At 39.3% G+C, this 13,314-nt stretch overlaps 1 protein-coding gene across 2 annotated transcripts in view; it reads right to left on the bottom strand.

Annotated features, from left to right (window-relative positions):
• The window catches only part of khdrbs2 (KH domain containing, RNA binding, signal transduction associated 2), a 62,929-nt gene that overhangs the window by 38,586 nt on the left and 11,029 nt on the right, over window positions 1-13,314 (bottom strand). The window lies entirely within an intron of this gene.

A 13,314-nucleotide genomic window follows, 5' to 3' on the forward strand; every position in this document is an offset into this window, starting at 1 on the left:
CCCTGCGCCCGAGCTGCTCACGATGCCTGTGCCAGCTGTGTGACTCCGTCCTGCGACTCACCAAAGCGCACCGTCAGCTCTTTCCTGCATATACAGCCATTACCATCACAAGTGAGTGCTACTTCACACGTTCGAGGGTCGCCAAGGGAGAGCCACATGAGATCAGTGCGTTTTGAAGAGGCATCCCCGCCGCCCTTGTGAGTGACTGATTAAGGCACCTTGGCGGATGGGTTTCTCTGACAGGATGGGAGCAGGAGAGCAGATGGCAACAGCAGTAAAGGACTTACATACATCGGGCTCGCTGTGAGGTAGAGGACGAGTGACTTGGTTAATTTAGTGTCATGGATGTCGGGAGGAAGGAGAGGTTTGGACATTAGTGAAATCACTGTGCATCAGTTAAGAAGGGAGGAATAAATAATCAAGCATTTAGATATTAAGACACATTTATTGCTATATTTATGATGTGAGTGAGCACAGGTAGCAAATTCCAGAGGCTTCAACTTCTGCCACTGATTAATTAAAAAGCAGGAGCGTCATTTCTCGTAAAGTTTTGTATCGCTCCAATCACAGCCGCACATTTGTAATAGATCACTCAGAGCCAAATCACTCTGTATGTAGCTTTATAACTCCTCTCAGAGAGATACTAGTATTTAAAAAAGTTTCTCAATCTTCAGTGCAATTTTTATCTGTTATTTTTTCATACTTTTGCACTTGTGGAGATAGTGCCAGGTCCCAGACGTCTTTATAAAGAAGAAGCTATTATTTTACCATTCATAAATATGCATGATTATTGGATATTTTTGCATCTCATAATTCAGTCTTCTCTGAAGTGTTAATGCTGCTGGATATGTTTAAACTGAGATCTGAATCTTGATCTTAAAGGATTCAGCGGCTATCAGCCAAAATATGTTTTTTTCTGTGACTGTCACTTCACTGATGAATGCTTGGTGAACCTTCGCCAGAATCTAATTGGATTAAACTCTTATAACCAGCAACGATGGAGAGGCCAGAGTGGCCGGTGAGTCAATAAACGCGCGTTAGCTTGTGTGTTAGCGATTTATAAAGCTGTGTTGCTGCATTATGAAGTAACTTCACTTTTTGCTGTGGTATTTATATTTCTACTACTGCAAAAGTTGCATTGGCTGCATCAACCCGGGTAGAGGGGGGTGGAGTTTACTGAATCCAAGCATCTTGTCTTCCGGGTTTGAAAAATACCTCCAGAAAATACTTATATTTATCACAAAAACTGAAATAAAATAAAATACTTTACTTTGGATTGCCTGGCCTGCCAGACACTGTTCAAAAGTCTGGGCGACTGCTCGCAGCCAATCATTTCGTGATTCGACCCTCATCGGTCCAATCACGGACCACGAGACGGAGGCCGTCACCTGTCACCACCACGCACTCTTCCAAAACATCAAAGATGGCGGCGCGGCGACCAACACGCTGTTTTCTTCTGCTCTTTTGTCTGTTTTAAATCATTTGGAAAACATTAAATCCCTAAAACCAGAGCATGAAACAGCGTTTGAACGTGTTTGGAAAGGCTTCCAGCCACTTGTTGCTGTGACGTATCTAGCGTTGCTCTAATTGGTTGATGCCGTCTGTCAATCATGCCCACCAGGAAATTGTTGAGACTACATGTCTTTGAAATATCTATGAAATGCATGTAGTTTGGCAGATCAGGCTTTGGAATGGCTAAAACAGCATGATACAGATCCTTTAACAATAAAAGCTCATTTCTTTGATTTGTGCAGCCTATCATATATTATTTGGCAATACAGTATTGACATTGCAGATTGCTGAGTCAATATAAACTCCAGACTATATCATTTTACAAGAATCCAATAGCAGTAGAAGTTTGTTTCTTATTTGGAGAGACATGTTAGTTGCAATACAGTTGAAGTCGTCACTATTTTAGTATCAAAAGAGTTTGTGTTGTACTATTTACTTAATGATCAGTAGTGTACGTCTTGTATTGCAATGTGTATTATATGAACATTTGCCATACTCTGACTCGTCTTCTCATCAGTCATATAGTCATATAGATTCATGTTACTTTCAGTGTAAACCTCTCCATAAATCTTGCCCAAAAACAGAAAAAGAATCAAAAAACAAAAAAACAAAGTTTTATGGTATGAAGGTCAGTAAGTAGAAGTGAAAGACATCCCTGAAGCTAAAGTGCACCACACTTGCAGTCGGCCTGTCATTGTTGAGCGAACGAATGTTTAACGTGACATTAAAATGTCCTCTCACTTGTCACGCTCAGTTTGAGCTTCTGTCACCAGCACCAAAGCACTTTCAGGGGTTGAAAAGCAGCACATCTGACTGTTGCAGAAAAAAGTGGAAAAACAAACACAAACAACAACAACAACAACAACAGAAAATGGTAGAACACAATAGACAGATTCAGGGATGACATTTTGCTCTCACACAATAATCACTTAAATTCATTTGATGTTTCCATTCAGTTTCACAGACTGCTGTTTATCATAATTTGTGTTTATTGTTCTTGAATTTAAAAGCAATAAAAAGAACAAGCAAACTGAGATGTAATGTGTTACTTTTTGGGGGATACTTTTGGATAGACAGTATACAGCACCTTATGGACTACTCAGCCACAAACAACACTTCACAAGAGCTGCAGTTTGCTTAGTTTATTCGAGCTGTTTACATTCTTAATATTCTACAAATTTCACAGTATAAATGTATGGAATCTCAAAAGGATTGAAGCAAGAAAGCTAATATATGCCTACCCGTAATCCATGCAATATACAGGTGAAGCTCGGAAAATTAGAATATCGTTAAAAAGTGCATTCATTTATGTTATTCAACTTAAACTGTGAAACTAGTATATAAAGTGACATATGTCAAGCCTTTATTGATCATTTGGATTATTATGGCTCAGCTTGTAAAAATGGACTGTGTAGGTTTCACCTGTACATTTATATTTGCCAGTGATGGAGCACGAGACAACGATCTCCACAGACAATAATTCAGAAACAAATACTCTGCAGAGGTTTGTGAAACGTGCTCTAATGCTTGGCCCTGGCTTACTGCTTCTACGAGCACGGTGACTAGAGAGCATTCCTTTCACAAGCAAAATCAATGTAAAGAAATCAATAAAATAGCTTTATTATTCCATGGTCAAAAATATTCCTTGTTTCAGAAGTACAAAATGTTAGCCAAAAGCCATGAATTGATTTGGTAAATAGTAAATAGATACTGGAATGATATGAAAACGTGAGGCAGCAGCGTCGTCTGCCCCGAAAAGTTGAGTGTTTGCGATAGATCGGTGGTTCTGTCATTAAAAACGGTTCGGGGTCAGTTGGATTGGTCCGTGTCCAGAGGCAGTGACTGTGACACCTTCGGAGCGCGGAGCGGAGGAAATCCCTCTTCTGCGCTCTGATAGACAGATTAAAGCCACAGGTGAAGCTTTACCATTTAAAGAGGTTCGGGATGACTGGCCCTGAGTGTCAAGAATACTCGGCCCGAGATCTGGAGCTTATTTGGACTAAAGTATATTTAACTTTGGGTTCTGAACCGTGATAATCATAGGAATTTGTTAGATTTACACAGAATCACCAAGTGTCTGTATTCTGTTGATGTAAAGATTGAGAATGAAATTAACAAAATCTCAATTCAGTTAGGTGATCATGCTACATGAATAGGGAAGAAAGATTGTATTGCATTGAAGCCGTAAACAAGAATATGGCAGGTCTGATTTGATGAAATAATAGAAAACGCAGAGGCTAATCAACACGCAGAAAACGGAACAAATATCATAAATTCAGAACATTTTCCACCACAGCAATTGAGCCAAAATCAATAGAAAGGCGCCGTGAGTGATGCCAAAATGACACAGCACAACAAAAGCTGCTTAAGTCCATGAAACACTTCCAGACAGGCCGCGGTGTGCAGCGGGAGCCCAGCAAGAGCCGAACAGAAATCAATTTATACAAGGCTCTAACAAGTCTGCTCAGTGAATGACATGTAACCAATACGGGTTTGTGTGAATGTGAAAGCTCCAACAAATCGAATACAGAAAGGTCTTTCACATTGAGGCAGCCTATTTTAAAAACTGCCAGAACTCTGCACTGGATTTACTGGCAGTTTTACTAAGGTACATGGGCAATGAATACCAATGACATAAAAAACAAAAACAAATGCCATTTATTGTTAATGGGCTATATGCACAGTGCTGTCCTTCCTGTCCGCTATCTCTTCCCATTAAAAATTAGCAGGTCCCACAGATATGAAGCAGTAAAGTTCGGGAATGTGACGTCATATTGCTAAGCATTATGGGATTTGTAAACTAATGGAATGTCAAAATACTGGAGTTATTGTTCACAGTAAAACACTTGGACACCACAGTGAGTTAGATGTATTTACCAGCAGTAACTCAGCAGCTAACGGAGTTGTTCCATGGCTTTTTTCTCCACTTTTATACTGTAGCAGTGTAACCTGGCTAACACCAGGCTGCTGTGTGCGCTCGAATTATTTCGAACTGCACAACAGCCTGGGGACCATGGCCAAATCTCCGGTGGATTTGGGAACCAATCACAGAGCGAGGAGGGACGGCAAGACGATGACGCGCTATTCGATATACGGAAGCTTGTAGTTTATTTACGGATAATAAAAAAAAAGTTTATTTACGGATCCAACGTGACAGCAGCAGACACGATGGTATTTTTTGATCAAGCTTTAGACCTTGTTCTAAATAATTTAGCTCAAAAGTTTACAGCGGATGCGTCATACGTCATCTCATACGATGATACGATTGGCCATGGCTACGTGCAGACGCATGAGACTTTTTTTTTTTTTTTTCGTATCGCCCAATAAACGAGTATGGACGATCGTAAACCACACCTCTCCTACGAGAAAATGAATTGGTGGTCCCCAGACTAAATATCACTTGTGATTTTAGTCTGGTGTTAGCCAGGCTAGTAGCAGTGACTATCCATCAGTAACTCGTTGCCCTTTATTCAATCCTGAGATATCTCTTCATTTGTTTGGGACCCTGCTAACTTTATTTTATTTTATTTTATTTTATTTATTTGTCTGAGCAGTAATCATTCTGCTCGGAAGGAGTGGGCCGAAGCAAACGCTTATGAGCGCCCACACCCGAATCATTACAATAAAAAAATGTTCATATCACAATAGTACACGTTACATATTACAAAGTACATAGTACAAGGAACCTACAAAAACAACATATACACATATCCACAACATACCCAATTATGAGTTATCTTTATCCTATGTAAAAAACTTAATTGATCGTACAATCATACTTTGATTTGCCACATTCGCAAAAGAGAACCTGAACACTTAAGAGTGGCTATTCTAACACAGACTAAAATTACAAGGCATTGTATGAAATGTTCAGAAAATTAACATTAACAGAAGCAAAGCACAAATATGAAGCACAGTTACAACATCAGTCTCGATTTGTAACAAGTAACAAGTCGATCCTAATTCCTTTCAGATGATACCAAAGCCAAACGTACTTAACATTACCAAAGTCACTAGTTTGAATTTTGAATGTAAAAGATACGGGACAGGAAGTAAAGCACCGATATTACTGACCAGAAATAAGTCACGTGGGGACATCATGCATATAGCCCATATAATGCAGACAGTACTATAAAGCAACAACTTAAACCTTTTCCACAAACATAAACAAAGGACAAAAGTCAGGCAATTATTTAGCATTAATAGCTGATAACTGGAAGGATTCCTACTTCAACCAGTGTATCCCATTGTTGTGTCTTTTGGCAAGACACTGCACCCATCGGTGGTTGGTCGCCATGTTTCCATCAGTCGATCCCAGAGAGTGTAAAGCCGCTCTTTTGAAATGTCTCATGTCACAGAACCAACAAAGATTTGCACCCCGGTCGCCAACATCACAGCGTTACATTATATTTGACTATGTTTTGTGCGTGTATAAGTATTTTCTGGCTCAGTGTTCGTAGGTGCCTCTGTCTTCAAGGTAGTAAGCCTACAAGACATGTTTCATTTATCTGTACTTTACACCAAAAATACATCACCAAGCCAGCGGCACTTTTTCCCCCCAGCATATTAGCATAGAAAACGATGTAAAGACAAAGTCAATATTGTGCACAGACTTCCTCCCGGTGTGAATCCTGATCGCACCAATATTTACATTTAATTTCTGCTCCATACGAGACTACTACGTTCAGCTACTTATCTAAGCAAAACACCTTTCCATGAGGTTGACTGTTTTTTATGTGACAGTAGCGTAACAGCCAAAATGCAAATCTTTACAATAGAAACAACATTGGTTTCTAAAGGTCACTGAAACCAATGAGCTCCAGTACAGGGGCCCAAAGGCAAAGTGTGATTATTGTGGGCTGTGGGTAAAGAGGAATCGAAGGGTGTTTTCCATTAATAGCAGAAACTATGGTGACACGACGGGTCTAATTTCTCCCCCATAGTGTAAGAAATAATGACAAATTTGGATTAGAAATTTTTGCTTCTTGTTTCATCGTGAACAAAACTAACTGTACAGTTTAAAAATGTGTATCTGAAAAGCACCACAGTCTCTTTTAAATCTGGGAAACACTAGCTCAAGGTCATGCCTAACAATCAAAGTTTTTATACTCTCTGGTGTGGGCATTTTTATATGATGCTGAAGTTCTGACCGAAGAGAAAACTAAATCCAAGCGTGATTTCATGGTCTAAGGTTAAGAGTAATCAGGCTGCAGATAAATAGTGTCTGCTTAGAGATAAAGACCATGACCAATTGTCCCCATGACATTTCTGCTCTTTGAAAGAAGATTTTTCAAATATTATTGATCGCACATGTGAAGCTGAGTGTCTCTTGCCTTGAGCGATTAAGAAAAAAAAGGGGAGTACAGTTTTTGTTGCAACATGGAAATACTGAATCATAATAATTGAAACACAGAGAAAGATTACACAGTATCTTTTTTTTTTTAAATGGTAAAAATGCACTTTCCATTGAGCAATAATGACCAGTCCTTGGGCCACAGTTGTGTCTGTGTGTTACTAAACAAAATGTGAGGGTCCTGGCACAAAAACTGGTTCATTATTAAACTCATGAACATTATTCTTCAGTTTTATGGTTCTTGATGAATGTACAGTCAGTAAAGCATATGGCAAATACCAAAAAGTATTTTATAAAAAATTAAAAACGGTGTCCATTACACATTAAACAATTACAGTTTTTATCAATCGCTTTCACACATTTCTCCAAACCAAAGCAGCATTTGCTAAACAGCTCACACCAATTAACATTTTTTTTCCAGCCGCTTTGGCACATTTCTCAGATCAGAACTGATATTTTTAATAGTTTAAGTGCAATTCTCAAAACAATTTGCACAAACAGCAAACAATTTCAGAATCACCTCAGCTGCTCAAAATGCTTTGTAAACGAGTATTTCTGTCAGTGAACATGAAACGCCTTTGAGACTTTTGTCAAAAGTTTATATCAGATTATTCTCATCTGCACATTCATTGAAAAACTATTATGTTCATATATCAATCGATTCAATGGGGAGATGTGCTTCAGAGACCAGTATACGATGCATAAAACGAGTATTTTTATATCATTTCTCATGTTCTCCGTGAAACGTTGCAGCAACATATGGGAAGTTGTGGAATATAACGTCATCCAGTGAAATTGAACTAATTTGCACATCAGATCTCAGACTGTCAATAGAAATCATGTTTTATCACCAGTATTATTGACACCATTATTTCTGTGGCATGCCAAAACGTCACTTATGAACAAAGACTATAGGCATTAAAGGCAGAATAATTCCATCAGTGAGGCGTCCGCCGACATTAATCTTTCACATGTCACTCTGTCAGATCAGAAGCCACGCTGAGGAAATCTCTAAAGTACTAATGTAATTACTTTGCTCCAGGACTGCCAGTGTAAGCACAAATGAGTGATGTTCGACGACCAAAATGAGCGGGAACAGATTTATGACTTCGCGTACCGCCGCTGACGGAAAGCCAGACTGTACATTATCGAATAGTAATAGTCATAAAATAGCTGTGTGTGGGTAATGCAATTAGTTTGTGCAGTACTTGTTTCTAACATTGTCACAGCAATAAGTCATGTGAAGTAATCATTAAAACTAGTGAAGAGTGATTTGTCTTGTTGCCACACAGTATAAATACAGGTGCACCGGTATAGAAAATGTTATATTGCAGAAGCAGAAGTAGAAGTATGCATTTACATATTTCATAAGTTAAGAGCATAAAGAGTGAAATATTTCTGTATAGTTTTTATTTGGCAGTAGCACCACAGGAGGAGTCTGAATCCTGCTCTTTCTATTCAAAATGATGTACTTAGGCAAAACTGTTCATCTACCTGCGTGACTGGGCAAGAGAATGTGGGTTTCGAAGGGGACCAGAGGCTCAGAAGGTCTGCCAAAAAGCATTATAGGGCTGGGAATCACAAGGCACCTCAAAATTCACTATTAGAAATAATATGTGTCGAAAAAGCAATAATCGATTTACTGCGATAACCTACAGAACCTATGATAACCTACTTTTTAAACAGGAAAACTTAGCTATTTTACTCAAAACAGGGAATACTGACTGACTAATTTGTTTTAATGGTAGTCTAAATATTTTGTAATATTTTAATTATTCATATATTATTTTGTTTGTATCAGCATATGTTTATTCTTTATAAATTCTTGACTATTTTATCACTTAAATGTAAAAAAAATGTACACTACTTTTGTGTACATTTTAGCGAATGTGTTCTTGTCTTGTCATTGTTCATTGTCTTATTTGTTGCTGTAATAGATGATAAGATAAATAAGATAAAAATACTGTAGCTGCACTACGAAAATAAGTCCATAATCTTTGAATAAGCCGCAAAATTATACTACTGTCAATTTGTGTTAGGCTCAGCATGGCATAAGTCTTTTCTTTTTTCTTTTTTTCCATCATTGGACTAATGAAGCCTTGACGCAAATTCAACCTGGAAGACTAATTTCAGCATCGCCTACCTCCAGCTAATGATCACGTCACGAGGGTCACATCTCCACCTCAGCCTATCAGCCCAGAGCCACATCTTTGTCCCAGTATATCATTGCCCACGGTCCCACGTTTAAACTCCAGTGTTCATGGTTCGTCAGCTTCCCAGCTGTGCTGCGACACACCTCCACCCCTTCAGTGCCTCTTCTGTCCGTGGCTTCACCTTGCTACATCCTTCAGCGGGCTCCCATACCATCACCAGTGTCCAGGCTCCGGGGGAAGACATCCCTGATCCAAACCTTCCCATCCATATAATCCGTGTATCGGTGTCGACTGCCGGGGTCTGATCACCAAAATATTTATGTCAATAAATCTTTCTACTTGCTGCTTTTGTCTCTGAATCTATCCAGGTTGAAATGTAGTTTTGTCACTTCTATATTTGAGCATAAAGAAAATCACATTATGAGAGACTGGATTGATCATGGTGCATGACATAGTCAGAGACCACTGAGCTTTCAACAACATATAACCACTGAAAAAGGTAATGGGTCATATTTTGAGATGAGGTTAAATTTAAGTGGATGTTACTAATTGCTGTATCTTTTGTTTAGCTGTTACATCTTGTGCCAGTTTCCAGGTGCCCCCACCTTCTCCTGAAGCTTTGATTTACTTTTATCTTAATGATGTTCTTTGCCATTCTTTGTCTTGATCAAAGCGTTACTCCGTGTGGCTCATTACCATTAAGTAAAAGTGCAGTGCTACCGAGATGTTCCCGATGGTGACAGTGCAGTCTTGTTTGGTGCTGCTGACGGTGCGTTTTGGTTACAGCGGCTGGAGTTGGACAAATGCTCCACCCCCCGACCAAGTGCTTACTCCGCACGACCTACAGTGTTATGTTGAATGCACACAAGAGTTACTTTGGTGCGGCCGTTGTTACTGGGAATTTAGGGTCGGTTTTTGTGTCTGCGTGGGCCTCAAGGTTAGAAATAAATCGGGTATCGCCTAAAGGAAAACATTACCTCTGCGTATATCTCTCTGTAAAGAGTGTGACACCTAACCCTGCTGTTACCTACAGCATATATTAAATACATTCCCTGCAGAGGATCTTTATGAGTACAATATTGAGAATGCAAACCTTAATCTGACAAACATGCATTTCAATTTTTAAACCATATATGGTCCTATACGCTTGTCTTCTTATGATAATACTGTAGACACGGTTGTTTCAACAGACAGCAGGTTTTCATACCTGACAGTCTCCCTCAAAGTTGTCACGCGATCCTGCTGGGACGTTTCTTGTCAGTTGATTTAAACGGGTCTGAGTGCACGACTGTCATCAAAGATCAAGAAGGCTACTGAAATTCATAGTAAATGTAAGGGTAAACGGAGGGTTTCAGTGGGGCATTGAAGAGCATTCAAAGTCATTAAGTGAACTGTGCCAAAATCAAGGCCTTAAATGACAATAAAAAGCATTAATTTGGATTCAAACAGACATTAAAACAACATTTCTAGCAAATTTGTGACATTGCCCAGCAATTCTTATATGTATTTTATCTAAAACAGCTGCAGTTTTTGCAGAAATTGACCACATTTGTTTTTGCTCCTAAGTTTCTTATTTTGTCCAATTCTCTTTTCTCAGTTTGATTGGTGCTTTTTTGCTTTCGCACATCACCTGGGATTGTTAGTATTAAAGCAACTGACAGCAGACAGACAGCACTGTCAATCAAGGACAGCAAGTCTTTTTACATTGATACAACTTTTACTTCTACTACTCATTGTGCGAAGCCTCATGTCAGCTGCTGTCTCTTCATGGCCATGCTCCTCTGACAAATTACCTAATTGTCATTTCATTGATTTAAGATCGATGTAATGGAGTGAGGAGTTCCTCTAAACATCAGATTGCTGTTCCCACACTCTTGGAAACAGATCGTATAGCTGCCGTCTGAGCTGTTTCCTGGGGAGTGGATGAGTGTCGTCCACAAAGACTGAACTCCTGTGGGAGGTGGTTAAATGTTTCTGTGCCCTCCTGACCCGACCACTGCATTTTCTGGCCACACAATAATGAGCCATTCATCACACAGCACAGCATTTAGCAAGTGTTGCTGGAGCTGCACAACATCGAAACTAATAACTACAGTACAATCAATCTATGAAGTATTTCTGACATGGTTGCGCAGATGTGATGAGATGATATATGTAATTTATGATTTGAAAGGTTGAGTGCACATTTTAAACATATCCAGAGCATAAACCTTTCAGAGGAGACTTAATAGGTTTAAATACGGTTTAAGCTACGGGGTTTGCAGCTTTTGTTAAAAAAAAAAAATGGAGAAAGGATATCGTGTTATCACTGCCATTTTTACAAGCTTTTGGGCAACTGCGCTTCTTATTTGTTTTATATGTTTAAAGATTATGAGTATGACTGTTACATCTATAGCAATGCACCGTGCACGGTCTAGTTAATGTTCTTGTGGTTCATTCATATGAGTAACGCTGCCAAATAGCGATAATTCTGCCGCTGCTTCAAAGTTTTATCGCAGTAAAAGCACTTTCAAAGCACTAAAGTCAGACAGATATAGCAAATATAAGAGAGTTGCCTCCAGTGATTCATTGTATGACTCAGAGGAGCCGTGTATGAGCACAACAAGTAGAAACAAAGCAGAAAGTGGCTGACCATATATTTGTGCTTTGCAGTAAACTTTGACGCTGTGGTCAGCAAACTGCCGGGCGCCCAGTGCGACTGTGGCTACGGGCTATGAATAAAGGCCACCCCTGCAGCGTTTAGAAGACAGAAGTGACTCACTGTGTCGTTAGGAAAATCATTATTATTAGCATTAGTAGCATGATCAAAATTACAAAATCACCGGTTTAAAGTTATTGAAAATATTACATGTTTTTGTTTCTGGGTGAGAGGATTGTTTGTACTTCTCAATGATCAGTTTTGAAAATGTAATTTTATTTACTTGGCAATACCCTACATCAGGGGTCTCCATGAATTAATCCAGTCTGTATGTAAAGTGTCTAGCTCATTTCTATACGTAGATATGATTTTTTAAAAGGAATAACCAGAATGCTCACTCCAACCACTAGGGGGCAGCCACATTTTTTTTTAAAAAGGAAAGAATTCCACATGTGTCCAGCAGAGGGCAGTGACATAATAAGAGATCAGGATATAAACAAAACATTATAGCCACGTGGTAAATGGTCAGTCTGCACCACAGATATATTATTAATAGAACATCATTCCTCACTCCTCCCCGTTTACCACAATGACCACATTCAAGGGGGGAATCATGGCGGATTTACAGACTCCTCCTCCTAAATAGGGCATAAGGGCGGGATCTTCATTGTAGACTCGGCCCCGCGCAGCTCCAATGAATAACAGTGCGGCCCTCATTAGTATTAGTATTAGTATTTAATTGTAACTAAACCAGCAAATTACAAAACCATGCTTTAAAGTTGTTTTTAACGTGTCTAAAGAGCAATGCATTCCAATGGGTGACTAGTGGCTATATGGAGGTACTACAGCAATGGCGGCTCCTAGTGTCATTGCCACAAAGCAGAGCAGCCAGTGGCCTTGGGTCTGCACCAGTGCGGCCGTGGCTGCAGTAGTAGCTTACCACCAGCAAGTGCTGAGTGAATGAATAATGACTACAGTGTAGCAGAACCTTGTGACACAGGCTTGTAAAGGGCAATACAAGTGTAAGCCGTTTTATGAGGCTACAGTCCTGTCAGCCTCATTATTATTCATTTATTGATAAAAGTTTCCTCAATGGTATTTTCCCAATTAAAAGATATTTTACGCGAGGTTCTGTTTATGGACCCCGGCAATACACTTCCAATATATTTTGGCCCCCAGGGAAGTTTACTTGGACACCCCTGCCCTACATTTGTTAAACATGGAATAAAATTAAATGCTATATATCTACCGATGCATAATATTCCAAGTGAATGTTTTGACATTACTTACTTATAAATTGTGAGTGACGTTCTTTGAGTAGAAAGAGAAATGCTCTATCAACATTTAGATCGTGAATGCATATTTTTCAGCCACTCTTTGCCCCAGGAAGTTGCGTAAAGGAAATAAATATTCACATAGCATCTTTAAATTGATTAATTAATTGTGTTCTTCCATCCGAGCACAAAATTAGACTGGCTGCTAGGCTGTATTAGACTTTACCCCGCCATCTTCATCTTTTGAGCTAAATTGCCCTGATTCGATCTGCTAACCCACACTGACACGATTATTGTCAGACGCCTGTTGCTTAATTGAGTGGAGGCAGAGTCGCTGAAGCAGTTTGCCTTTTATAAAGCTCCAATATGATGCTTTATTCAGGC

This window comes from Gobius niger (genome assembly GCF_951799975.1).
Source record: "Gobius niger genome assembly, chromosome: 7".
Taxonomy (NCBI): Eukaryota; Metazoa; Chordata; class Actinopteri; order Gobiiformes; family Gobiidae; genus Gobius; species Gobius niger.